Source organism: Callithrix jacchus, chromosome 2, assembly GCF_049354715.1.
Source record: "Callithrix jacchus isolate 240 chromosome 2, calJac240_pri, whole genome shotgun sequence".
Taxonomy (NCBI): domain Eukaryota; kingdom Metazoa; phylum Chordata; class Mammalia; order Primates; family Cebidae; genus Callithrix; species Callithrix jacchus.
The window spans coordinates 69,837,895-69,865,450 of record NC_133503.1 but is presented as its reverse complement, the minus strand read 5'-3'; the positions used below and the strand labels follow the sequence as shown (position 1 = coordinate 69,865,450).

Here is a 27,556-nt window from a genome sequence, read left to right as displayed (position 1 = left end):
TCTCCACCCCCTCCCACTGACCTGTCCACATTTCGTCCCCTCTCCCTGCCATCTCCCTACCCCTCCCTCCCTCTCTGTCTTCCTCCTCCTTTCCCCTCCATCCCTTTCACCCAGCACTAGAGCTAGGCTAGCCACATCACTCAGTAGCTTCTGTGGTCTTCTCTGGGCCTCGGGCTCCTCCTCTGTGGATGGGAATGATACAGGTACTGCCTTGAGGGAAAAGCACAATGATGCATCAATGGGCTCGGCACATGGTGGTGTTTCCTGCCCCTCTCCCAGGGTTCCCTCTCCTCCAGGAGGCTGTCTAGCTGTGAGCTGGGCCAGTGGCATGGTGGGGACTCTTCAGGGAGGCTCTGAGTGTGTCCTGGCTCTCTCATCCTGTGACCTTAGTAGGCTACCCAGAATCTCTGGGCCCCAGTGGGAAGGCAGAGCTCCTTCTCCCCAAACTCCCATGCGACCAGTCAGTCCACGCAGAGCCCTCAGCACAGGGCTCCAGGCTGTCAGCACGGGCTGCCCTAACATCAGCCTCTAGCCTGTCAGCTGGAGGAACTGAGGCCCAAGTGGCCAGTAGATGGTGCTAGAGTGGCACAGAAAGCCAGGGGGCCCAGGACAACAGACAGACTGGGCTTACCCTCTTCATAGGTGACAGCAGGCACCTCTGTGCTGTGTGGGGCTGGTGGCCAAACTTGAGACTGGCCTGCCAGAGCCCACACCTGTCTCCTGTGTCCTGGCTCAGCCACAGGCTTCTCACTCTCCCCAGGCGATGCTCATTGTGCAAGACACGTTCACGTAGCCACAGCCGATGTCTGAGGTCACGCTGGGCGTCTGCACCAGAAACAGCAGCTACTGCGCTGATCCCAGCTGTGAACCCTGGGAGTCTGTGAAAAACCAATGAGTAGCGCCTCATTCCCAATGAGAAAGTTTCAGGGAGGGAGATTTGTAATTTTATTTTTCCCAAGTGTATAGAATAACATAAAGCAAAAGGAGCAATAGTCTCTCATGCCTGTAATCCCAGCACTTTGGGAGGCTGAGGTGGGCAGTTCACAAGGTCAAGAGCTTGAGACCATCTTGGCCAACATAGTGAAACCCCATCTCTACTAAAAATACAAAAATTAGCTGGGCATGGTGGTGCACACCTGTAGTCCCAGCTACACAGGAGGCTGAGGCAGGAGAATTGCTTGAACCCTGGAGCCGGAAGTTGCAGTGAGCTGAGATTGCGCCACTGCACTCCAGCCTGGGCAACTGAGTGAGATGCCGCCTCAAAAAAGAAAAAAGAGAGAGAGAAAGAAAGAAAGAAACACATGAAACAAGTGCACGCAAGCCCTTCGTAAGGCATAAATTATTACATAAGTTCAAGACAGTTAAGATGTTATTTAACATTTGAAAGGCAAAACTCTAGGTGCAATTGTGCTCGTGTAATGCTCGATGTATTCATTTTGCCTTCTGTTTGTGGAACAGGTTAAAATAGGAGAAGGGAATATGAGGCTGAAATGGAGGCAGAAATAAAAGATGATGAGTTGGCCAGGCACGGTGGCTCAAGCCTGTAATCCCAGAACTTTTGGGAGGCCAAGGTAGGCGGATCACAAGGTCAGGAGTTTGAGACCAGCCTGACCCACATGGTGAAACCTTGTCTCTACTATAAATACTAAAATTAGCCTGGTGTAGCAATGGAGGCAGGGTTGGTGGTGGGGTGGGTGTTTGTGCAAGAGGAGTGCATTGATGGCTCTGAACTTTTGAAAACTGCTGACCTGAAAACCAAGTTGTACACTGGTTTTCTCCTTTGGTGCCAATCTTATATTTTAAAAAATACATAACTTTCATGAATATCATCATTAGTGTTATAAGCACAGGGAAGTGTAATCTTATAATTAAAGTATAAACTGTAAATATTTTAATAATGTGCTTTATATACTTCATTTTCTATGCAAGATTAAAAGGGGTCCGGCATGGTAGCCGATGAGCGAGTGTGGGGCGTACCCTGGGGGCCACTGCAGTGGAGTAGACGCAGAGGCGGGCAGATCACCTGAGGTCAGGAGTTCGAGAGCAGCCTGGCCAACATGGTGAAACCCCATCTCTACTAAAAATACAAAAAGTTAGCTGGGCATGCTGATGGACGCCTGTAATCCCAGCTACTCGGGAGGTGGAGGCAGGAGAATCACTTGAACCCAGGAGGCAGAGGTTGCAATGAGCCGAGATTGAGCCATTGCACTCCAGCCTGGGCAGCGATAGCAAAACTTTGTTCCAAAAAAAAAAAAAAGTCATTTGCTTTCTTGTATGGCAGCAATGAACAAGGGGAATTTTAATTAAAGACACAATACCATTTACATTAGCACCAAAAACATGAAACACGTATAAATCTAATAAAATATGAACAAGATTAATATGAGAAAAATTATACAATCTTATAAAAGATACTAACGAATAAATCATGAGACATTCCATGTGCACAGGTAGAAAGACTCAGTACTGTCGAGATGTCATTTCTTCCTAAATTCATCTACAGATTCAGCACAATCTCAATCAAAATGTCATCAAGTTACTGTGTGGATTTTGACAAACTGATTCTAAAGTTTACAGGAGGAGGCAGAAGATCCTGAATTGCTAACTCTGTCTTGAAGAAGAAGAATGAGGTTGAAGAACTGATGCTACCTGACTTCAAGACTTGCCATAAAGCTACGATAATCAAGACAGTAAAGTATCAGCAAAAGAACAAACAGATAGAGAAAGGGAACAGAATATGCGAGCCCGGAAATAGACTCCCACAAATACAGTCAAACGATCCTTGACAAAGCAGCATTTTAAAGAAATGGTGCCAGAACCACTGGACATCACATACAAAAAAAAAAAAGAATCTGGGCCAGGTGTGGTGCCTCACACCTGTAATCCCAGCACTTTGGGAGGCCAAGGCAGGCAAATCACGAGGTCAGGACTTCGAGACCAGCCTGGACAACATGGTAAAACCCCGTCTCTACTAAAAATACAAAAATTAGCTGGGTGTAATGGTGAGTGCTCGTAATCCTGGCTACTCAGGAGGCTGAATTAGGAGAATCACTTGAACCTGGGAGGTGGAGGTTGCAGTGAGCCGAGATTGCTCCACTGTACTCCAGCCCGGGTGACATTTCAAGGAGACTCTGTTTAAAAAAAAAAAAAAAAATCGAGACACAAACCTTACATCCTTCACAAAAATTAACTCAAATGGACCACAGAGCTAGATGTGTTAACTGCAAAATTATAAAACTCCTAGAAGACAACAGGAGAAAATGTAGGTGACCCTGGGTTCAATGATGGCTTTTTGCACACAAGGCTCAAAAGCAGGATCTATGAAAAAAATTAAGTTGGACTTCATAAAAATTAAAACTTCTACCCTTCAAAGGACACTGTTAAAAGAATGAAAAGACAAACCACCAACTGGAAAAAAATATTTATAAAATACTCATCAGATAAATGACTTGTATCCAAAATATACTAAGAACTCTTCAAATTCAAAAATAAAGCAGCAATTCAAGTTTAAAACAGGCAAAAGATGGCTGGATACAGTGGCTCAAGCCTGTAATCCCAGCACTTTGGGAGGCCGAAGCAGGTGGATCACGAGGTCAACAGATTGAGACCATCCTGGTCAACATGGTGAAACCCTGTCTCTACTAAAAATACAAAAAATTAGCTGGGCATGGTGGTGCATGCCTGTAATCCCAGCTACTCAGGAGGCTGAGGCAGGAGAATTGCCTGAATCCAGAGGTTGCAGTGAGCCGAGACCGCGCCATTGCACTCCAGCCTGGGTAACAAGAGCGAAACTCCGTCTAAAAAAATATATATATATATTAAAATTACCTGGGTGTGGTGGCAGGCACCTGTAATCCCAGCTACTTAGGAGGCTGAGGCAGGAGAATCACTTGAACCCAGGAGGCAGAGGTTGAAAAAAAAGAAAAAAGAACCACCACCACCAACAAAATGAGTGAAATATCTGAACAGATACCTCACCAAAAATATATATATATTGATGACAAGCATATCAAAAGATGATCAAAATGATATGTCATTAGAGAATTACAAATTGAAAACAATTAAAACAAAAATACTACTACACACCTATTAGAATAGGTAAAGTCCAGAACACTGACATTTTTAGGGCAGTGAAACATTCTGTATGATTCCATAATGGTGGATACACGTCATTATGCATCTGTCAAAGCCCATAAAACATACAACAAGGAGTAAACCGTAACATCAAAGATGGACTTTGGTGAATGATAACGTACTAATATTGGCTCATTAATTCGAACGTGTACCACACTAATGAGAGATGCTCATAAAGAGAAAACTGTGCGGGGAGGGGTATGTGGAAAGTATACTTTCAGCTCAAGTTTTCTATAAACCTAAAACTGCTCAAAAAAGGCATATTAATTTTTTAAATATCCTAACAGTGGATCAGAGGATGACCAAATAAAGCCTGAGCAAAACATGGCAGAAAAAGAGCAAAGTAAGACAGAAAACATTTCTTTTCCTGCAAGTGGTTGTTGCTGCTCGAAGTAGCTGGTGCAGTGATTCCAGTTGGCAGCAGAGGTTTACTGGTTGAAGGGAGAGAGTAGGGGTCAAGGGGAAGCTGAAGGATGGTTTGGAAGAGGGAGGGGGAGTTGTTCAGGCAGAAGTGGGTTGGATGGTGACTCTACCACTCACTATGCGACCCTGTCAAAGAGAAACAAAATCGAGCTTCAATGTCAAGGGTAAGGGAAGATTTTCATCAGTACCAACTGTTGCACTAGGGAAGCGTCTAGCCTGAGCTGCACTGAACTTGGGTTTGTGGAGGGGACTTTGAGTTTCAAAGGGAGAATGAGGGAATCGGGAAGGAGTTGGGGGTGCTGTGCTCAGGAAATCGAAAACTTGCAAAGGGTTAGTGTGAGTGCTGTTAGGCCCCGGTGCTGCTCCCCGGCCCTGACTGGAAACTGTCATCCTCCCAGATGGACTGGAGACAGAGGCCCTGTCTCAGGTGCCAGCCAGAACAAACAGTACATCCTTTTGGTAGCATCATTTTTCTCAGGCAGGCAATTTAAGGGGCGCCTGAGTCATCTCAGGAGTGTGACCTCCAGCGCTGGTAACTGTTAGTGTTTGTTCAAGTCTCCATAGGCCAAGGCTAAGGCCTGGTGGAGACAGCGCTCAGAGGGGCCTCGCTGAAGTCTGGCCCAGGAGGGAATCGTCGTCAATACAGCGAGTTAACCCAGCGCTGGGAGCCTCCGTTTTCCCTAACATATCTGTGAGGAGATGACGTGATCCAGGAGGCTGCCGCTCCATGAGCAGGGTCCTAGCTGGGTCCCTCGCCACCCTGGTGGCTCCCGCTCTGGGAATCTGCGGGCCTGGGAGCACCCAGGAAAGACCTTGCATTCACACCCCCCAACAGGAGCCAGAGAGGTGCCAGGCTCCGGCGCAGCGGAGCCACGGTCAGGCAGCCCAGGGAGGGCGAGAACGGTGGCCGCCACCCGCTCCCCACCCGCAGCCACATCCTGCAGACGTGGGCTCTGCGGCTGCCCTTTCTCATAAACGAGCTCGGCGGGCACCCCGACTGCGCCCACTGGAGACCCTGAAGCAGCGGCTCTTGGAGCGCGTTCTGCTGGAGCCCTGGGGGATGCCCCAGATCTGGAGGCGGTGGCAGGAGTCCTGTCACATACTCGCCTTAAACCCGGCGGGGCCAACGACCCGGCCGGCCTCAGGCAGGAGGCTCAGTAGCCCCCTTTGCAAACTGCATATTTCCCACCCGCAACTGACCATATGCTCCAACTGACCAGAGCTGGAGGCGACAAAAACGCCATAGAAACCTGAGTCCCTGCCTGGGGATAGTGATGCTCTTTACTGATTGTAAAGTCTGTGTGGATCTTTGCAGCCTTGGCTCAGAAACGCAGCCAAGCGTCCTGGAGGGCTGTGACCAGAGGACATTGGTGGGGGGGCAGTGCCCCCTTGTGGTCAGTGCGTGCTGGCGTCAGTGACGGGAGAACCTTAAGGCTGGTGACATTCAGTACCCCAGCAGGGAAACCACAGAGGCAGGCGGCTGGGGGTGTGCAGGGCGAATGGGCAAACTAGAGCAGTAGAACACTGTCATTCCTCTTAGACCAGAAAACGTTTTAAACACAGATAACACTCAGGGCTGGCAGGTGTGTAAGGAAGCTGGCACTGCCATAAACTGCCAGAGGAGAAAGGAAAGTGGGTACTGGCCCTGGGAGAGGCTTTTTGGTTTGTTCGTTTGCTTCGCTTTGCTTTGGGGAGGTTGTTTGTTTCTTTTGCAGAGGCAGGGTCTCACTATGTTGCTTAGGCTGGTCTCAAACTCCTATCCTCAAGTAATCCTCGTGCCTTGAGTTCCTAAAGTGCTGGGTTACAGGCATGAGCAACCAGGCCCAGTACCTGAGAGCCTTTTGGAACTAAGAATCAAAAGTCTTTCTCTGGGGTGTGGGGTGGGGGTGGTGCACCTGCGCAGGGGTTTGGAAACTTTGTGTCTGGTCCGTGGATCTCATGGCCGGAGAGCCTCAGTTCCGCAGAGGAGATTGGCTCTTGTGGAGTTCAAGACCATCCCAGAAGAAACAAGGAAGCCTAGGTCTCCTCCAAATGTTCAGCAAACCAGCCTGAGCCCCCCCTCAAAGGCATCCAGAGACAAGCCCAGGATCACCCAGTCTGCAGCAGGGTGCAGGTTTGGGGTCCCCCCAAAGGCAGCCAGAGCCAAGCCCAGGGTCCCCCCAGCATTAGCAAGATCTACACCAGCAGTCACCTCAAAGACAGCCAGAGTCAAGTCCTGAATCCCCACAATATCAGCCAAAGCCAAGTGAGGAGGCACCAAAGTGTTCTCAGTGCCACGGAGAACTAGCCTCGGAGTGGGCCCAGAGTCCAGAGGAGCTGCCCAGGGGTGGGGGGTGGGTACCGAGCAACAGCTATACCTGGGCCCAGGATCACCAGAGCCTTACCCCAGTCAGCAAGTGCCAGGGAGAGGTGAGAGGCAGCCATGGAGCAAAGAAGCAAAAAGGTTCTTCAGCCCAGGCTCCAGTATCCAAGAAGTTGAAGGAGGCGGAAGAAGAGTTTCCTATAATCCAGAAGGGGAGGCCCAAATTGGGGTGGGTGTGGAAGGACCACTCCAAGGAAAGGTTCTCCCAGATGGTTCAGGACAAGCACCTCCACACATGCTGGCAGCGGAAGATGAAGGAACAGCAGGAAAGGAAGATGGCCAAGGATTCTGCCCCTCACAGAAGGAAAGGCGCTACCAGGAGAAGAAACAGCACCAGCCAAGAACGTGAAACGTCGCCTGAAGAATGAGCGGAAGGCAGAGATTGTCCAAGTGATCCAAAACCCCACCAAGCTCAAGCTGGTGAAGCAGAAGCAGCTGCACTCCACTGAGAAGCAGGACACCCTGGCCCTGCTTCAGAAGCAGGAGCCCCAGCAGCCAGCAGCCAAGATCTGAGCTCAGGACGGCCCAGAGGCCCTCCACGACCAACAACCATGTCCGACACAGCATTGGGCCACTGGCCAGATGCCTCTGCTAAAGCCAGCACTCCAAACCTATGGCTGCAAAACGGTGACCCCATCCCAGGCAGGGCTCCTGGGCCTTTGACGTCTTGTAGGCAGGTCTGTCTGGGTGGGACAGAGGCCCAGAGGGGCCCTGGGACCTGGCAGAGATAGGGGTGGGAAGAGATTCAGCCCCTCCCTCCTTCCCCTCCTTCTCCAAGTGCCTTCAGACCAAGAACAGTATATTCTTCAGTTCCTCAGTGAGCTGGTGACTAGCAGGTGACTCCCCCAGATGTGTATGTCTCCCCCAACCCAGGCCCAAAGGCCAGCAGTCAGGAATCCAGATTCCTCTACACTTTTCCAAAGGCTGCCCTGGGCACCTCTGTGCCCCACTGGCTCTGTCACTGAGCACACTGAATCCAGCTCCTCCGCACTTTTCAACACGGAAAGATTAAAATGGGGAGATTGCAGGGAGCAGTTTTTCCCTAGCACCCCCTTTCCCAAGCCAGACTCTCAGAAGCATCAAAGATCTAACTCGTGTCTACCCAGTCTACAACAAAAACATTTATTGAGTGGCTATTGCATACAGGCACAATTCGAGTCACCAGAGAATACAGACAAAGACAAAAGTCCCTGCCCTCAAGGAGCTTTCACCCTGATGGAGGGAAAACATCGTAAACAAGCAAAATGTGTCATGTGTCAAAAAAAAGTCTTTCTCCAAATGCATCCACTTTGATCTAGCTATTCCACTTGTAGGAATTTATTTATAAGACTCTAACAAGCATAAAAAGAGGTAGGGGCCAGACCTACCCCTTTTTATAGGGGGTAGGAGCTCATGCCTGTAATTCCAGCACTTTGGGAGGCTGAGGCAGGCCGAGGTCAAGAGATCAAGACCATCCTGGCCAACATGGTGGAACTTCATCTCTACTAAAAATAAAAAAGTTAGCTGGGCGTGGTGGCATGCACCTGTAGTCCCAGCTACTTGAGAGGCTGAGGCAGGAGAACCACTTGAACCCAGGAGGCAGAGGTTGCAGCGAGCCAGGATCATGCCACTGCACTCTGGCCTGGTGACAGAGCGAAACTCTGCCAAAAAGAAAAAAAGGGGGTAGTCAAAGAATTAAACAGAAACATTAGTTATTAGAGCAAAATTAAGAAAATATGCAACTGTTTAAACACATTAATAAGATTCATATTCAAGTAGTAAAATGATCCTATTTTGTCATTTAAATAGCTTTATGAAATATTGATAAATTAAGTAAAATGAGGGTTTGAAACAATATGTGCACTTTGTGTCACAGGCCAGGTACCCCAGAGCAGGGAGTGGAGGGCCTGAGGCATACAAGGGACCGATTAGGGATAATCTTGATCTCTTGACCTTGGCCCGCCTCAGCCTCCCAAAGTGCTGGAATTATAGGCATGAGCTACTACCCCCTATAAAAAGGGGTAGGCCTGGCCCCTACCTCTTTTTATGCTTGTTAGAGTCTTATAAATAAACCTATGAGAAAAGCAAGCAGAAACAAGCTTGAGAAGAGGGAGAAGTCAAAACAAGGTGCAGGCTCAGCAAAACCTCAGCCAGCCAGTCAGGACGCCAGAACACGCATCGCCCCTCAGAGGTGGCTGGGCCAAGAAGAGGTGGCCAGATCTTTACACCCAGGCCTCAGGCACATGAGGGGGCTCCCCCGGGAAGGCCCTGAAACACTGGGGACACTCTCTTTGGCTCAGGCACACCTTGAAGCAGCCAGCCAGACGCTCAAACTCCCACAACTGGGCAGCAAGTCCTCCCGAAGGGGGATCCAGGCAGTACATCTCTGCATCCACCACATTCTCGTACAGTATTTGTTTTCAGGAAATAAATTGCACCTATCTATACAGTAAAAAATAAGTACATGGAATCCATAGGTGTAAATATTTATAAGACAATTAGAAATACAAGAAAATTGTTGAGGTAAATAAATATTTAAATTCCTGGAATAGGCCCGGCACAGTGGCTCACACCACTAATCCCAGAACTTTGGGAGGCCAAGACGGGCGGATCACCTGAGGTCAGGAGTTCGAGACCAGCCTGGCCAACATGGTGAAACCCCTGCCCCTACTAAAAATACAAAATTAGCCGAGCATGGTGGTGCACGCCTGTAGTCCCAGCTACTTCGGAGGCTGAGGCAGGAGAATGACTTGAACCCGGGCTATGGAGGTTGCAGGAAGCTGAGATCACACCGTTGCACTTCAGCCTGGGTGACAGAGCAAGACTGTCTCAACAAATAATAAATTCCTGGGATAAATCCCGCTTGGCCATTTTGTATTAGTCGAGGTTCTCAGGAGAAACGAAACCAATATGTAGGTGGAATAACCCTTATCTGAAATGTTTGGGATTTCGAATTTTCTCAGGTTATGGAATATTATTCACACATAGGTTATGAGATGTCCTGAGGTGAGACCCAAGTCTAAACTTCCTGGATAAGCAGGAAGAGGTCGGCTCAGAGCCCTTCGGGAGCTCCCACTGCCGTGCCCCCTCGAGCCTCCTTCTTCCCTCCGGGCTGCGCCGTCCCCCGCCCCCGAGCCCCAAGGTTGCCCTCCTTGAGACTGCCCAGACCCTCACTCGACACAGTCCTGGCCTTCTTTCCCCTCCCTCACCTCTCCCCGAGCAGAACTCACGCGAGGAGGCTGGTCCCCCAGGCAGGCCACCTGGATCCTCCAGCTGCACCGTGACGCCCCCGCGGCCGCCCGTGCGTGGGGTCCGCCGCACCGCCTTTCGCGTGCTGGGGCGCGCGCCTCTCCTCCCAGCCTTCACTCCGGTCGCCTAGTTCTCTCCGGTCGCCTTCCCACTTCTTTCCCTACAAACTCCACTTTTCTCTGCCGTCCAGATACTCTTAAAATGGGTTTGCTCCACGTGCTGGTGCAGCAGCCTTCGGAGGCGGGCTGAAGTCCGGGGGCGGGGCGGCCAGGGGCGGGGATATGCAAATGAGTCCTCCTTTCAGCCCGGGAGGGGCGGCGCCTTGGGTTCGCTCAGCGTCTTCCCGCTTTCTGCGTCCCTTCCGTGAACCCTGGGTTTCTTCCCGGTCCTGCCCTCTCTGGCCCCCATTCTTTCTTTTTCTTGCTAATTCTCCCCTCTCTCTCTTGCGTTTTCCACCCCGAATAAAACAGGTTCGCTCGCGCTTTGATCATAAAGGGCGCCTCTCTAAAGGAGGCGGCCTCGCCCGCAGGACCCCGCCCGCGACCCTCCGGCCTCACCGGGTCCCGCCCATCAGGGCCTGGGACCCTCTGAGAACGCTACCGTGGGGAGCACAGCCGCCTCTTCCCAGGTCTCCTTCCTTTCTGCGGACGCAGATGTCGGGAAGAGTTCCCGGCACACCCGCGCCCCTTTAGGTTTGTGAATTGGTGGGTGGCGCCCTGTTCTCCCACCCACCGACCCTAAGCAATGGTTGCTTTGAATGGAGACGAGCACGTGGTGATAGATCCTGCTTCCAGCGATGATGCAGGAAAATGGCTCCTCGCATATGTTACAGGAGGAAACATGTTCCAGCTGTTTTTTGGAAAAGGATTTTCCAACGGCCAGTAGCATTAAAATACATCCACCCTCAGACCCAGTCATCTCATTCCCTGGGGTTATGGTCATAGATTTAAGACCTAAAAAGTTAAAGATGATGGGAGGTTGCTTAGGTGAAGGATGCACCTAAGGCCCTGACTTCACGACGCGACATATGGTAGCAAAATTACACTTGTGTCCCATGAATACATGCAAATAAAAAGAAATAAAAAACTAAGGCCTTAGGGTTAGGATTTGGGTTAGTGCCTCTGAGTTAAGGTTAGCCAGGTTCTAAAAGAATGTGCTAGATCTCTGCCCACTTTCTGGCACAGCTCTCCTGGGTGTGTTGTTAAGGGAGGAAAGATGCAGAAAACTGCACAGTTTGCAATCTCGTTCCTGTAAAATAAACGGTGACCAACTTCTTCTGGTTCTCTTTATGTTTAGTAGTAATACACATTCTCACTGGAATGTTTTAACGTCAGATAAAAGGCAGGGAGAGGATGGAAAGAGAAGAGGATTTTTAAGCCGAATTTTGAAAGAGGCACCCACCTCTTTTGATCCCACTGATCTCACAAAGAAGCAATCACTGGTCTATAACCCCCTGGTTCCTGGACCCATGGAGCCCTAATTCCTGGAGCCCTCTAAATACTGATCCCTCCTGTGTCAACCAGACTTCCATAACCCCCAATAGTAGCATAGTTCAGACCCCAAATTACTGACACCCGTAGACTCAGAATTCCTGAAACCAGTGGCCCCTAATGAGTCACCCCAATGGCCCCTAATTAACTTAAGAAATGCCCATTCACTGCTCCACCATCTCCCAAACTCATCCGTCATAAAATCAAGTCAGGATATTCCCTGTGCTGAGGAGAAGAAATCCAAAGCCCTAAGCTGTGAGCTCTGTCACTCCTCATCCCTGTGGTGGCCATTCCATCCACTGCCACCGTCTTTAAAGATTCTGACTTTTCTTGAGCAAAAGACTCTTCCAGTATTTCTACATCACACATGTGAGACAGAAGTGAAGGTTTTAACGAGATTTTTACCAAAGGCTCTGGGTTAACACATGAACTGGAAATAACAAAAAGCTTGGTCATTTGAACGAGAAGATATGGCCCTGTTGCTTCCAAGTGTCCAGCCTGCCCATAAATGGTGGTATCATCTTAGTGCCCCCAAAGCGATAAATATTCCCTCTCTTGCCTGGCTGTCACTCCCCTTTTTAGTATCGAGTCATACATCCTTAGACACATTAAGGTATAAGATGATGAATACAAATGGTATCCACATCTGTCAGGAAAGAGCCACACCCAGCCCCTCCTGGTCACAACAGACAAAGTAGCACATGAAACAAAGCACAGCATCCCAGAACATGAGCAGAAGACCTCTGAAGACAGCTCACACACACAGAAGCCAGGGTGCCACGTTTCTGAAAGAGAGCTTTTGGAGAAGGCAGCGGCAGGGCCCCTTTCCCAGGTCAGCCTGTTCAGAAGGCTGCTGCTCTGGGGAGCTCAGGGTCTCCACTTGTGCTAGACACTCCCATTTCACTTCAGTCTTGTGGAATTTGGCTAATGTCTGATGAGTCATCTGTCCTGTCCTGAGACCCTGAGCTTCAGGCCAGCCTGCTGTGCATCTGTCTGACCGCTGCTTGGGAAGGAGGAGCCTGGCCATAGCTAGCCTCCGGATTCCCTGGTGCTCTCACCACTGGTACCACAGCCCAGCCTCAGCTGTGGGAAACAAACACCAGGCTCTGTCCTGAAGCAGTAAGGGCCGTGCCATTCCCCAGTGAGTAAGACAAGCCCAAGGAAGGCTGCTGTGGAACCCCTCCCTCTCCAAACCCATGAAGGGGCTTCTGGAGGATGGTTAGGGTAGAATCATTTTTTCTCTCTACCTAGCACTGTCTTCCCCTCACCAGATCTGCCCCTGCCCCAGTCTAGAACACTTAGCCCTCCTCCAGCTCTGTCCTCACAGAGCACTGGGTCCCTGGTGCTGGTGTCACATCTTGCCTCAGACACTCAACAGCCTTCCCCTCCTCTTCAGGTGTTTGTCTTGGATTCAGGCCCTGTACTCTTCTTGAGCTATGAGCTCTGCCCTGTGGCTCCCATTATCCCGGAGCAGGAAACTAAGTTGCATTTGAGGGGAGAAGTTTAGCTGAACTCACAGATGGCAGGAAAGGGGAGAGCAGATGGGAAGAGGTGGAGTGCTGGGGAACAGGCAAAAGAGAGGAAAGTGGGCATGCGCCCTGTCATCTCCTCAGCTTCACGTATCTGACTTGAACACCTGTGGACGCAGGGGCAGAAGTGGAGGCCAATGGTGCCAATGCAAGGGCTCTAATGCATGATGCTCTGGACATACATACAGAGGCTCCTGTGGCATGACACTGTGAGAGTGGCTCTGAGGGGAGGGAAGGGGCTTCCCTCCAACCTTGAGGAAAGGGGACTGGGAGCACCCTGAGCCAGCAGCCTCAACCGACACAGGACCATTCTCCTAATGGGCAAGGGAGACGGCGGATTCTCTAAGGGGCTGTGAGGGCATAGCTGGGGCCAACCAGAGGTAGTCATAATAAGAGATAGCACGCCCCAAACACTTTAGTGTAAATCAGACATGGCAATTGCACTCCAGATGATTATTTTATTTAGGTATCAAAATGGCCCTACATGGAATGGGATATTGCACTGCACGTGCAGGGTACGGACTGGGGGCTCTGGTTTGAGGGCCAGCTCACATGCAGGGGAGTCATGTGGCTGTCCTCAAGATATCTAATTGCTCTGCATCTCAGCTCCATCATCTGTAAAAGACAAAAAGAATAGTGATTATGAAACTCTTACTTGTCACGCTTATCCCCATCTTATTTATAAGAAATAGTGGATCAGTATCTTACCCAAGACACACACTGGTAGGTGCAAGAGCTGACATTTGAATGACAGACTTCCTGACACCAGAACACAAAATCTTACCCATGGAAATGTATTTGCCCAAAAGATCCAAAATTTGCAGTGTTGGCTGGGCATCATGGCTCACACATGTAATCCCAGCACTTTGGGAGGCTGAGGAGGGGTGGATCACTTGAGGCCAGAAGTTCAAGACCAGCCTGGCCAACATGGCAAAGCCTCATCTCTACAAAAAAAAATTTTTTTTAATTAGCTGGGTGTGGAGGCATGCACCTGTAGTCCTCACCCCTACTCGGGAGGCTGACACAGAGAATTGCTTGAACCCAGGAAGCAGAGGTTGCAGTGAGCCAAGATTGTGCCACTACACTCCAGCATGGGTGACAGAGCAAGACTCCATCTCAAAAACAAAAAAAAAGAAAGAAAGAAAAGAAAAAGAAAAAAATCCAATCCCTGCCTTTTTACTGAAATTGTAAATCTATTTACATGTAATGTAATTATGGTCATGGTTGGACTTAACTTTTCAATTTTGCTACTTATTTTCTATTTGCCTCAAGTCTTCTTTCATTTTGCTCCTCTGTTCCCCTGGTATTATCTTTGTTTGTGCTAAATAAGTTTTTTGTTGTATCAATTTTATCCATCCATTTTGAACTTTTTTAAGCAAAAAAAGGGATGGATTAAAATTTTCAAAATGGAAAAAGTTGCTAATTGCAAACAGTATCCATAGGGGAGCTGAAGTAACTATAGCAGTATTTGGAAAAGCTGAAGTTACGGCTAAAATATTTCTACAGAGACAAAGATTTCTTAATGATTAAAAGATCAGTAATCAGGAAGATTTAATAATTTAAAACTTACACACAGCTAACAACTGGGCCCCAACATCCGTGCAGCCAAAACTGACAGAATTGATACATGAAATAGACAATACAGACAAATATTTTAGGTCCTGTGAATAAATGTGAACCTGAAGGAGACAATCCTTCAAGATGTATCCCAAGTGGCTAACTGGACCAAAATTTAAAATAACACCAAGCAAACATTTGCAGACTAGCAGTCACACACTCATGAGTACCCCAAAAATCCACATATTTTATCTTTGAGACTTTCAGAGTTCAAAAATTTGTAAAAGATTAAACTTGTCTAAAGATGTGGTTTCCTTTGGGAGGCCGAGGCGGGTGGATCACGAGGTCAAGAGATCGAGACCATCCTGGTGAACATGGTGAAACCCCGTCTCTACTAAAAATACAAAAACTTAGCTGGGCATGGTGTCACATACCTGTAATCCCAGCTACTCAGGAGGCTGAGGCAGGAGAATTGCCTGATCCCAGGAGGCCGAGATCGTGCCATTGCACTACAGCCTGGATAACAAGAGTGAAACTCTGTCTCAAAAAAAAAAAAAAAAAGATGTGGTTTCCTAGCACACACCATGAAACATCTGGCCCACAGAGCAGTCAAGTGAACCCGTAAAAAGCAGAGGAAGGAGCCCATGCATGGGCAGCCATTCCATGGGCTCAAACCCACAGAAATCAGGAGTCAGCACCTAGAGCAGTAACACTGCTGTCCCATTAGCTGGGTCCCAGGAAACCATGCATGTAAATCAATTCCTCCACTGTTAATTCAAATAGCAAAGACACAAGAATACTTGGTAAATGAACAAAAAGGGGTGTGTGTGTGTGTGTGTGTGTGTGTGTATGTCTCAGAAAGATTGACAAGGGCCAAATTAAGCAAATGGAGAGGTAGGAAGAGGCAACCACACTAGCAGTGGGTGTCCTGCCTGCTTCTCCCTGGAGGAAAACTGGTCCAAAGTTCCTCTTTTCTGTTGCAAGAATCCTGACTCTGGGGTCAGCCAGCTTAACAACCTCCGGCCACTCAACCTTCTGGGTATACCTAGCAGAAAATAGGATGGGAATGGACACTGTCTCTCTGGGGGAGTTAACCACCTTGGGGAAAGGGGGTGGGGAGGATGGGAGCTTCCCTGGGCTGGAAGGGTTCCCTGGACTCCCTTCGAGAGCATAGCTGGACTCATGATAGTCTCTAGATTGCCAAGGAACCAGCGAAGGCCAAGCAGCAAGGTACTGGGGAACAGATACCCTCAAGTGGGCCTGGGGGAGGGAACCAATTTCTTCACAGGCAAGCCAGGCCAGACCCAGGTTAGGGAGAACTAAGACAAGCAGCCCATAGAGGCAGCCACTCCTCCCTAGCACATTATGGCAGGCTCTGGGCATGGGAGTTCTGCATCTTCCTGAAGCTGTTCAGCTGTAACTGAGTGCTGGACTGAAGGGGGCGCTGGCGCAGAAAGCCAGGGAAGCAGGCAAGGTGGAGGAACAGGAAGGCTGAAAGGCGCTCCGGTCGGATATGGCCTCCATCTTACCATTCAAGGCCTAGTTGATCCACTGGATCGCGGCTCTCTGCTCTAAATCAAGGTCTTCCGCGGTGACTCGATAACTGAGCTGGGGGAGCGCCGGCAGGGCCAGGGGGTCATTTCTTCAATAGGGCCACAGCAGAGGAATCCTGCGTTTTGGGGGCCAGGAACCATCAGATGGAGCTGCACAATCCCTCCGGTTTTGTTTCTCCCCGAAGGAAGCATCTGCAACTGTTTCATGCTCGATCGTCCCTGGTGGTTCCACCGGGGCAGAAGAAGAGCTAGCCAGACGGTCTTCCTCCCTGGCTTCCTTTTCATGCACCTGGGAACGGGGTGGGGCTGGGCACGGCGACTCCAGGGTGCCTGGGCCGTTTCCCCCCTGCAGAGGTGGGGAATCCTCCAATGGAACTGGATGAGCTGGTGATGGCATTGTGTTTGCTGCATGAGCTTACGGAGGAGGTCTGGGCTTTCCTAATCAGACTGTTTGCGGAGCTCTTAGAACAGAAGTCTCTCTGTAGAGGCCCAGGCCTGGCCGCAAAGGAAGCGAGGACACCTCCGACCATCAGGCGTCAAAATGGCGACTGTGCGGTCCCGCTGTCCTAGGAGCCCAGAGGTGGGTCGCCCTGCCTTTCCGGGAGCGTGGGTCCCTCCTCGTCCTTGGCGAGCGGTTTCCCACCCTCCCCGCAGAAGGCCAGGTCCCTCTCTTCCTTGGCTGTCTCTTGACTGCTCGCTTCCAGGACCCCAGTCAGGCTCTCCTTTGCTCAGGGGATTGAGAGGTGGCAGGCCAGTGAGGACCATACAGACACCACTGACTGCTCCAGGGCCAAGTGGAGCGTCAGCTGGCCCCCAGCCGAGGTCTTCTCCAGATCACCGAGGTGCACAGCATCCTGGAGCCAGAGGCCGGCAGCGCTGGCTTCTCATGGCCGCTCCAGGGCGCTGGGGAAAAGACCGCAGAAACAGCCACTGGGACTGCCCCGCGGGATAGTGCTGCCTGTAGGCCGCGACGCACGCCCGCGGGTGCCGACGACAGGACCCCCACGAGCGCCTAGCACAGCGGCCTGCGAGGCAGTTCCGGTCACCGCGCCGCCCAGTGGGCCCGGGAGGCCTGCGGAGCGCACTTCCGCACAGTGGGCTCCCTGCAGTGGGGTCGGCGGCGGGGCGAGGTTGCAGTTGGCTGCCGAAGCGGCCTACGAGGAAGCGCGCTGTCGGGAGCGCGCACTGCCGGGTGACACAGCCCTGGAACGCGTGAACGGAGGAAGGGCGCGCACTGGGATGTCTCCCTGACGCTGCCGACGAAGGTGCGGGCGCACGGGGATAGGCGCTGCACGGGGATGGGCGCTAAGTAGGCGCGGGGCGGTGGTCCCTGAGTCGGAGAACCGGAACAGCGGGGTGCGGGGCGGCAGGCTGAGCAGCGCCAAGGCGAGGCGGAAGCCTGGGGTGGGCGCCTGCACCTGTGCGTGTGCCAGACCTTCCCCCCGAGCACGCAGTGAGAGCCTCTCCGAAGCCAGGAGCTGACTGGTCCCGCTGGACCGGAGATACCCCGGCGCGGGGCCGCGCGGCCGCGCAGGAGGTGTCCAGGCAGGAGGGAGGACTCCGGCGTGGAAGGCGCCAGGAGATCGTTAGAGCCCAGTGGCTCTAACTCATCCCAGGGACTTTGTGTAACCCAACATGTCAAAGGGTACGTTAATGAGATCTACAAACAGCTTCTAAAATACGGGCGTTTGACTTTTAGCCATTTTATTAACTGACTTCTCAGTCTAGGCAACGCAGTGAGACCCCGCCTCCACAAAAACTAAAAAGTTAGCCGGCCGTGGGGGTGCGCGCCTGTGGTCCCAACTACTCAGGAGGCTGAGGCAGGAGGATCTGAGTCTGGGGAGGTCGAGGCTGCAGTGCGCCGAGATCGTGTACACTGCATTCTAGCCTGGGCAACAGAGCGAGACCCTGTCTCAACATTAATAGTAATAATTAATAATAATGAATAAATAATACGGACTACTCAACCGTCCAAATTTTTGTGCCTGCTGTGCTTCAAAGACCATTCTAAAGTGAAATAAGAGAAAAATTCATGGCAGCGGTTGATATGAATGGAATTATCTTAGGTGTTTAGAGGGAGTTCTAACACTTATTTAAAATTATATTAAATATTTAAATTATTAAATGTTTAAATATGTAATTAAAATATTAAGTTTATTAATTGGACAAACTGCATACTCAATTTAAAATAAATCATGGATACTTTAAAGTAAAATATAATGTTTTTGTTATTCTTCAAATGCCACCTTGAATAGTTTTCAACCATAATTTTTTCAACAGCTTCATTGAGGTACAATCTACATACTATAAAATTTACCCATTTTAAGACTACACTGCAAGGATTTTTAGTAACTTTACAAAGTCTGTAACTTTCACCAAAATCTTACTTTTATAGCATTTCTATTTGCCCAAGAAGAAAATTCAATGCCCTTCTGCACAGCCACTCCCCATTCTCACCCACAGGCCCTGGGAACAACTAATGTACTGTCTGGCTCTATAAATTTGTCTTTTCTCAACATTTCTTGCAAGCGGACTCTTACAGGCTGGGCGCGGTGGCTCACACGTGTAGTCCCAGCACTTCGAGAGGTCTACAGGACTGTTTGAACCCAGGATTAAGACCAACCTGGGCATCATAGCAAGAACCCTGTCTCTACAAAAACATAAAATAAACAAATTAGTCGGGCATGCTGGTGCACACCTGTAGTCCCTGTCTTCTGGGGATATTGAGGTGGGAAAACCACTTTAGCCGGTGTAGGGGGGCGGGTCAAGGCTGCATGAGCCATCATTGTGCCACTTCGCTCCAGACTGGTCAACAGACCAAGACTCTGTCTAAAAACAGGCAAACAAACACAACACATAGTACATTCCTTGGAGGGAAGCCAGTAGATTTTACAGGAGCAAAAACCTCTTTCTCATTCACCCCCTGTATCCCTAGTGCCTGCCACGTGGGAGCAAAATAAATAACTGTGAAATGAATAAGTAAATAAATACATGCACAGAGCACTCTGCATAGAGGCTGGCTTGGAGCCAGTACCCATCGAGTACAATCAGCATGCCTGGAGCTGTCACCTGCTCTGAAGACAGGTTCTCTTCTCTGGGTACAAGCATCCCATCACAGGTGGAAAAGAAGAAGACTGGCCTTCTAGCCACACAGAGGTGGCCACAGTTTTTGCTGTAACTAAGCTCCAGTTTCTCCTGGTGTGCTCTTATTTTCTGTAGACATAAACTATGTGAATTTAAAATTGCATGCCCAAAACTGCTCATAAAGCCTCACTTTGTGCACAATTTTTGAAGATAATGCATCTCACTTCAATTTTTTTTTTTTTTTTTTTAATTACTTGGAGGAGTGATCCTGTAGATAACAGGTCTTGGGCATGTAGACACGTGGCACAATATGGCCACACGGTGGCGCCATGCAAGCAGTCAGCAAATTGTTGCCACAGTTGCTTCCTCAGCATCTTTAGTACTGGCAGCCCTGTCCCAGCAGCTCACTTTCAAGTGCTGTCCGTGAGCACGCTGTTTCTCAGCGCTTATCACAGTGAGAAATGGGCATGCTTTCAGTCGCAGCGCTGCCAGAGCTGAGAAACTCCAACGACACTCAATGTCTGAGAATATGTGAGGTAGAAGACAAGGTCGTGGAGAAGATGAAAGAAGCTCTTAAACTGGAAAGATATGACACACGCACACACGCACACGCACACACACGCGCACACACACGCCTAAGTGAAAGATTCGTCTTGATAAATGTGTATATTGAACTGTGTAGGATCTTCAGCAACACGTTGCTTCAGGTAAAATGGAACCACCTTGAACCTTTGGTGCATGGTTCCAGAATCTGTCCCAGAGCTCAAAAGAGGGAATCCAACCTCGTTTCCCACAGAGCCTTTTAGTTGTTTGGGGATGGGCCGATAGCCCCAGGTGGGCCGGTTTCAGGAGGAAGGAAGTCAGTGACAGGCGTGCCCTGAGCTGTGGGGGTGGAATGAGGTTGGGCCGTGGGTGCTGTGGGTGCTGGAGACTGCCTGAGTCTTCCCTTCCTTCATGCAGATAGGCGCCCTGAGCCTGGGCCGGCAGCCACCCTGACCACAGGCAGATGGCTCAGCTGGCAGGCCCCAGATTCATTGCTTCCAGCCTGCCGCTCCCTTCCTCCCTTCCTTTCTTCTTTCTCCCCTCTTTCTCACTTGAGGGGGATTGTTCTGTCCCTCTAGTTCTGTCACTTGCCTTTTCACCCAACGAGACCTCATGGCCATCTCTACACCTCAGCACGCAAAGACCGACCCCTCCGCTCCATGGCCTCTGGGAGTCCACTCTGCGAAGTCTGTTATGTGACCGAATCCCCTCTTGGGGCTTTCCTCTCTCACATAAATGTGGAGGTTCTGACATTTACACACTACAACTCAGAGGCACAGAAGTTCTTTGTCCATCATCGAATGAAATTGCTGTCGGCACCATCCCCCATTTCCACAGATAGTGTCAACAAACAAACTTGTGCCTACAGTTTGTTCAGCTGTTTCTAGATTAGATCCGAGAGGCTCCAAGGCTAGCAGGGCTCCCGTGGGTCAATGCCTGGTCTGTCCAGGTTCCCCCCACCCTCATTTTCTCCCTGCCTCTCTGAGTGATCTAAGTCTGGATGTTGCACAGGCTCTTCAAAGTTCACTGTCCAGCACCAGGTAGGGTTGAGGCCTCTGTCTTTGACCGTGACAGTGTGGCCGCCTGATGCTCTACCAGGCACCACTGCAGGCTGTGTGCTGACGGGACTGGCCCAGGGACCCCTCTCCAGCCTGCCCGGCCTGCACTGAGCAGGGCTTTCTCTGGGAGGCATCCTAGGGCTTATCACTGTGGGCACGGCCCTTGGCCCTCGGATGCCTGCTCTCCCTGGCCAGGTGCTCCTGCACTGTGCGGGATGTGGGGTTCTGTGCAGGGCTCACGTGATAAGCCCCAAACACACGGAGCACTGCCTCCACACCCTGAGATGTCCTCTACCCACTGTTGCACGGACACCTGTGTCTTCCTGGGCCAAGGCCCAAGTTCTGGGTACACAGAGTCCCTCAGAGGCCCCAGGTCTCACCTGTCTGCTCCTAGGGTCCTGTATCATTCTCCTCTTCCTGTCTACCTGTGGCATGCACAACTTTCCCAGGGGAAATGGCTCACAGGCCATAGCTGCTTCCTTTCCTACTTTGTGGTGTCACTTGATAAACTCCGAGGTCTGAGTCCTCCAAGTTTGACTTCTTCAGAGTTCAAAACAAAACTATTTCTTTGTCTATCACCTGACACTTGCAAATCAAGAGTCTTTCAGTTTTTAGGATGTTTTCTCTGCTCTGCACTTTGGAACATTTAATCAGAAATTCATTGAGTCATTGATCCTTTGTGATCCTCCTCTGCTTCCCATCTGCCAGCAGGCTAACCTAGGTATGTACATATGGCAATGGCAGTGTTATAGGACTCTAAAGGGACAAGGTCTTCACACTGTCACTTTTGCTGAATTACATTAACTTGGCTAAAGTAAGAGGCTGTTTCATTTTCAAAGAGAGGAGAAATTGACTTCAATTATTTTTTTCTCTGTCACCCAGGCTGGAGTGCAGTAGCATGATCTCAGCTCACAGCAACCTCCACATCCTGGGTTTGAGCAATTGTCCTGTCTCAACCTCCCAGGTAGCTGGGATTACAGGTGGCCGCCTCCACATCTGGCTAATATTTATTTATTTATTTATTTTTGAGATGTAGTCTTGGTCTGTTGCCAGGCTGGAGTGCAGTGGTGCGATCTTGGCTCACTGCAGCCTCTGCCTTCCAGCTTCAAACAATTCTCCTGCCTCAGTCTCCCTAGTAGCTGGGACTACAGGCACGTGCCACCACACCCAGCTAATTTTTGTATTTTTAGTAGAGATGGGGTTTCACCATGTTGGCCAGGATGGTCTCAATCTCCTGACCTTGTGATCTGCCCACCTCAGCCTCCCAAAGTGCTGGGATTACAGGTGTGAGCCACCACACCTGGCCAATTTTTGTATTTTTTAGTGAAGACATGGTTTCACCATGTTGGAGAGGCTGGTGGAGAATTCCTGACCTCAGATGATCTGCATGCTTTGGCCTCCCAAAGTGCTGGGATTATAGGCGTGAGTCACCACACCTGGCCCTTGACTTCAGTTCTTAACAGGAGAAGCTACAAATGCACATTGTAAAGTGCATGAATATATGGAGAAGTACATCGTGGTGGCCATCTTTGCCATCTGCCACATTAATAGAAGAGAAAGAATGAGGCCAGGTGTGGTGGCTCACGTCTGTAATCCCAGCACTTTGGGAAGCCAAGGCGGGTGGATCATGAGGTCAGGAGATTGAGACCATCCTGGTCGACATGGTGAAACTCCATCTGTACTAAAATACAAAAAATTAGCCGGGCATAGTGGCACACACTTGTAATCCAAGTTACTCAGGAGGCTGAGGCAGGAGAATCACTTGAACCCAGGGTGTGGCGGGGGGGAGGCAGGCAGAGGTTTCAGTGAGCTGAAATCATGCTACTGCACTCCAGCTGGGCCACAGAGCAAAACTTCATCTCAAAAAATGAAAAAAAAAAAAAATGCAGTGATTAAAAAAAACACTTGATGGATCCATAAAAAGTAAGAAAGAAGAAATAAATGAACAACAGAATGATGAAACAAATAGAAAACAAATAGAAACCCCATCTCTACTAAAAATACAAAAATTAGGGGCACGGCACAATAGCTCACGCCTGTAATCTCAGCATTTGGGAGACAGAAGGGAGCAGATCACCTGAGGACAGGAGTTTGAGACCAGCCTGACCAAAATGGAGAAACCCCATCTCTACTAACAATACAAAATTAGCCAGGTGTGACAGTGCATGCCTGTAATCCCAGCTACTCAGGAGGCTGAGGCAGGAGAATGGCTTGAACCCTGGAGGCAGAGGTTGCAGTGAGCCAAGATCACGCCATTGCACTCCAGCCTGGGCAACAAGAGTGAGACTCCATCTCAAAAAAACAAAAAACAAAAATTTGCTAGGTGTTGTGGTGGGCGCCTGTGATCCCAGCTACTCAGGAGGCTGAAGCAGGAGAATCACTTGAACTTGGGAGGCAGAGGTTGCAGTGAGTCCAGATGGCACCATTGCATTCCAGCGTGGGTGACAGGAGCAAAACTCCATCTCAAAATAAATAAATAAAATATTGGAGTTTTATTCAATGCAATGATATATTACAGGGGATTTGAGCATAATGTGACTTTTGCATTTTTCATTTGCAAAAACACTAAGTGAATGCAGAAAATTATGCCCAGTCGAGCTGATGAAGCAATGTAGAAGTACACAGAAAGCACACATGCACACCCTTCCAGCACCTACCAGCCACCTGACTTTACTATGTGTGTTATGAGCCACAGCCATGCATTTTTGGCAGGACAGACTTCCACCCCATCCAATTTCAGATAACTGCCCTTCCACCACCTCACAGTAAACCATAGACTATAACCAGTCAAAAAAAACTCGCATATTATATGATTTCATTTGTATGAAATGTCCAGAGTAAGAAAATGTGTAGTAAGTAGATTACTGGTTGCTTTTCTTTTCCTTTGGTATTTTTAGTAGAGATGGAGTTTCATCATGTTGGCCAGGCTGGTCTGGAATGCCTGATCTTGTGATCCGCCTGCCTAAGCTTCCCAAAGTGTTGGGTGTAACCTTAAGGTCTTCTCATGCCTTTTCTGAAATGACACCTTTCCCTGGGCATGCTTGGTAACTTTCCAATTTCCTCTGTATTTGCAGTTGCTTCTGAATGTCCAACTTTTTAATGTCTGGCTCCAAGAAGGGCAAATAAAGAGAAATTAAGGGGGAAAAAGTCACCAGTTCTTTAAGTCCCCTGGAAGTCACTTTAGTCAGCAAGGGAGGGGCTTGTAACAATGGGAGAAGGTGCAACAACCATGGTTGCTACCTCTCTGTCTGTACTTCTGTAATCAGGTGAAGTAATCAGTGATCAGAACAGATACTCAGTATCTGGATGACAGGGTCTCATGCCTACTGTGGCTCCTGCAACTGATCTGTAAGCTGCTACAGGAACATGTGCACGGCTGCCTGCTGTGGGGATGAGAGGTCGAGAACAGGCAGCTGCAACTGTGCTGAGAGCTGACTGACCAGAATTAACCACAATTTACCATCTGAGTCTTTTCCTGGAAGCTGCAGGTCTTCAATGGACTTCATAGGTCCAAAATAGACAGATTCTCTCAGTATTGTTGTCTAGGCGAAGAGAGAGATTTCTCAGGCTTCCTGCTCCTCCATCTTCCCAGAATTCTCTTCTTGGTGATTCTAAGACCATTCACCAGGGGAAGAAATGGCCTCCCCAACAAATGGTGCTGTTATCACTGGACAGCCACAAGCAATGAAGTTGAAACTTTACCCCACACTGTAGACAAAAATTAACTCAAAATGGATCAGAAATTAACACAAGGCCTAAATGTAAAAGCGGAAATATAAACTTTTGAGGAAAGCAAAGTAGTAAATATTCATTTAGCAATGAAAGCTTAGCTAGGACATGAAAATTGCATACAAGAAAAGAAAAAAGTAGGTAAGTTGGATATCAAAGTTAAGACATTTTTGTGCATCAAAGGACATTATACATCTTTTTAAAACCCCACAGAATGAGAGAAAATATTTACAAATCCAATGTTTGATAAGGGGCTTTATCTAGAATCTATACAGCACTGTTACAACTCAATGATAAAAAGACCACAAATAACCCAATTAAACATGGGCAAAGGATCTTAATAATTTCTCCAAAGAAGATATGCAAATGGCCAGATAAGCACATGAAAACATGCTCAGCCTCATTTTCCACCAAGGAAATGCAAATATAAGCCATGAGATACTACTTTATTCCTACTAGGATAACGGTAATCAAAACAATGGGAAGTAAACACTGTTGGCAAAGATGTGGAGAAATGAGAGTTCTCATGTACTGCTGGTGGGGATGTGAAATGGTGCAGTCACTTTAGAAATGTTACGGTGCTTCCTCAAAATGTTCAACATCGAGTTACCATGTGACCCAGCAATTTCACTCGCAGGCATATGTATATCCAGGAGACATGAAAATGTAGGTCCACACAGAAATGTGGACACAATATTTATAGCGTCATTATTCAGAGTAGCCCAAAGATGGAAACAATTCTAATGTCCATCAACTAGTGAATGGATAAATAACACATGGTATATTCATACAGTGGAATATTCTCACATGATATGAAATGAAGTATAACACAGATGAATCTTGAAAATATCATGTTAATTGGGCCAGGCACAGTGGCTCATGCCTTTAATCCCAGCACTTTGGGAGGCCGAGGCGGGTAGATCATGAGGTCAGGAGTTTGAGAACAGCCTGGCCACGATGGTGAACCCTCATCTCTACTAAAAATACAAAAATTAGCCAGGCACAGTGGTAATCCCAGCTACTCGGGAGGCTGAGGCAGGAGAATTCCTTGAACCTGGGAAAAAAAAAAGAAAAAAATTCTCAACAAAATACTGGCAAACTGAATTCAGCAGCATATTAAAAAGACTATAGAGCATGACCGAGTAAGATTTATTGCTGAATTGTAAGGACAGTTAACATGACAGGACACAGTTGATTCATGCCTGTAATCTCAGCACCTTGGGAGGCCAATGCGGGAGGATCACTTGAGCCCAGAAGTTCAAGACCATCCTGGCAATACAGCAAGACCCTGTCCCTACAAAATCAAACTTTAAAAACAGGACACGCTTTGGCTATGCGGGCTCTTTTTTTGCTCCATATTAATTTTAGGATTGTTTTTTCTAGTTCTGTGAAGAATGACGGTAGAATTTTGATGGAAATTGCACTGAATTTGTAGATTGCTTTTGGCACTATGGTCATTTTCACAGTATTAATTCTCCCCATCCATGAGCATGGGATGTGTTTCCATTTGTGTCATCTATGATTTCTTTCAGCAGTGTTTTGCAGTTCTTTTGTGTGTTTTCACCTCCTTGGTTAGGTATATTCCTAAGCATTTTATTTTATTTTTGCAGCTATTGTAAAAGGGGAGTTCTTGATTTGATTGTCAAGTTAGTTAATGTTGGTGTATAGCAGAGCTGTTGATTTTCTTTCTTTCTTCTTCTTTTTTTTTTTTTTTTGACAGAGTCTCTGTTGCCCAGGCTGGAGTACAGCGGCAGGATCTCTTGGCTCACTGCAACCACTGCCTCCCAGGATCAGATGATCCTCCCACCTCAACCTCCTCAGTAGCTAGAATTACAGGCAGGCGCCACCACTGGCTAATTTTTTGTAGAGACTGAGTTTCACCATGTTGCCCAGGCTGGTCTCGAACTCCTGGGCTCAAGCAATCCTCTCGCCTGGGCCTCACTTCATGAGCCACCGCGCCCAACCCATTTACTTTTCTTTTACACCGGGGGATCATCATCTCCCCTGGCTAGGCGGGAAGGCGGGAAGGCCGGAAGGAGGCGGGGAGGTGGGAATGGGGAAGCTGCTAAGGAAGCAGGGTGGGAGTGGTCTCTGATAGAGGAAAAAGAAAAGGGGACATTGGGGGCTTACTGTAGGCCGGGCAGGCTCCTTAGTATAAGAATGTGGGGAGGAAGAGGGAGAGAGGCCCAAGTCCTTCTCCATCTCGCGCCCTTCACTTCCCAAGGTGCAAGAAAGAAACAGAAACAGAACACCCAGAGGTGTCCTTGGTTCCTTCTTGCCCTTCCACCACCGTTCAGCAATAAGGCGAGAGAAATCAAGTGCAGGAAGGAGGAGGCGAGCAGTCAGGAGAAAAACAAAAAGGTGAGCTGTGTGCAGGACTCACGTGCACAAAAGAAGCCACCCTCCTGCGGAGCGGCAACGGCAGGCCAGGCACAGGGAAGGAGTTGCTCAGGCCTTAGCACTAGCGGCCAGGGTCCGCAGCTTCCTGGGCTGGGCCACTGTTGCCACTGTCCCGCGGGCGCAGCACGCACCTCTCTACGTGGTCTAGAGTTATTTTTTATTTTGAGACAGAGTCTCACTCTGTCACCCAGGCTGGAGTGCAGTGTTGCAATCTCGGCTAACTGCAACCTCTGTCTCCCGGCTTCAAGCGATTCTCCTGTCTCAGCCTCCCGAGTAGCTAGGATTACAGGCACCTGCCACCGTGCCCAGCTAATTTTTGTACTTTTAAGAGAGAGAGGGTTTCGACATCTTGGCAAGGCTGGTCTTGAACTCCTGATCTCATGATCCACCCACCTCAGCCTCCCAAAGTGCTGGGATTACAGGCGTGAGCCACCGTGCCCAGCCTGGAGTTATTTCAGCCTGGAGT

The 27,556-nt window shown here is 49.1% G+C and overlaps 1 protein-coding gene, 1 long non-coding RNA gene and 1 pseudogene across 3 annotated transcripts in view; 1 reads left to right on the top strand and 2 right to left on the bottom strand.

The window, feature by feature from the left end:
- LOC144581378 (uncharacterized) overlaps positions 1–10,401 on the bottom strand; it is a 45,394-nt gene extending 34,993 nt beyond the window's left edge. For both annotated transcript variants that reach the window (XR_013532024.1, XR_013532021.1), the window contains exon 1: positions 10,129–10,401. The gene's annotated coding sequence lies outside the window, so the exon portion shown is untranslated. The remainder of the gene's footprint in view (positions 1–10,128) is intronic.
- On the top strand, positions 5,285–7,432 carry LOC118142789 (coiled-coil domain-containing protein 86 pseudogene; annotated as a pseudogene).
- A 3,203-nt stretch (positions 10,402–13,604) lies between the features above and the next one.
- On the bottom strand, positions 13,605–17,450 carry LOC118151357 (uncharacterized). The gene is made up of 2 exons (XR_004739551.2): positions 16,253–17,450; positions 13,605–13,781 (listed from the first exon to the last, which is right to left on the bottom strand). It is a non-coding gene; the product is annotated as an uncharacterized LOC118151357 (long non-coding RNA).
- Positions 17,451–27,556: the final 10,106 nt, after the last annotated feature.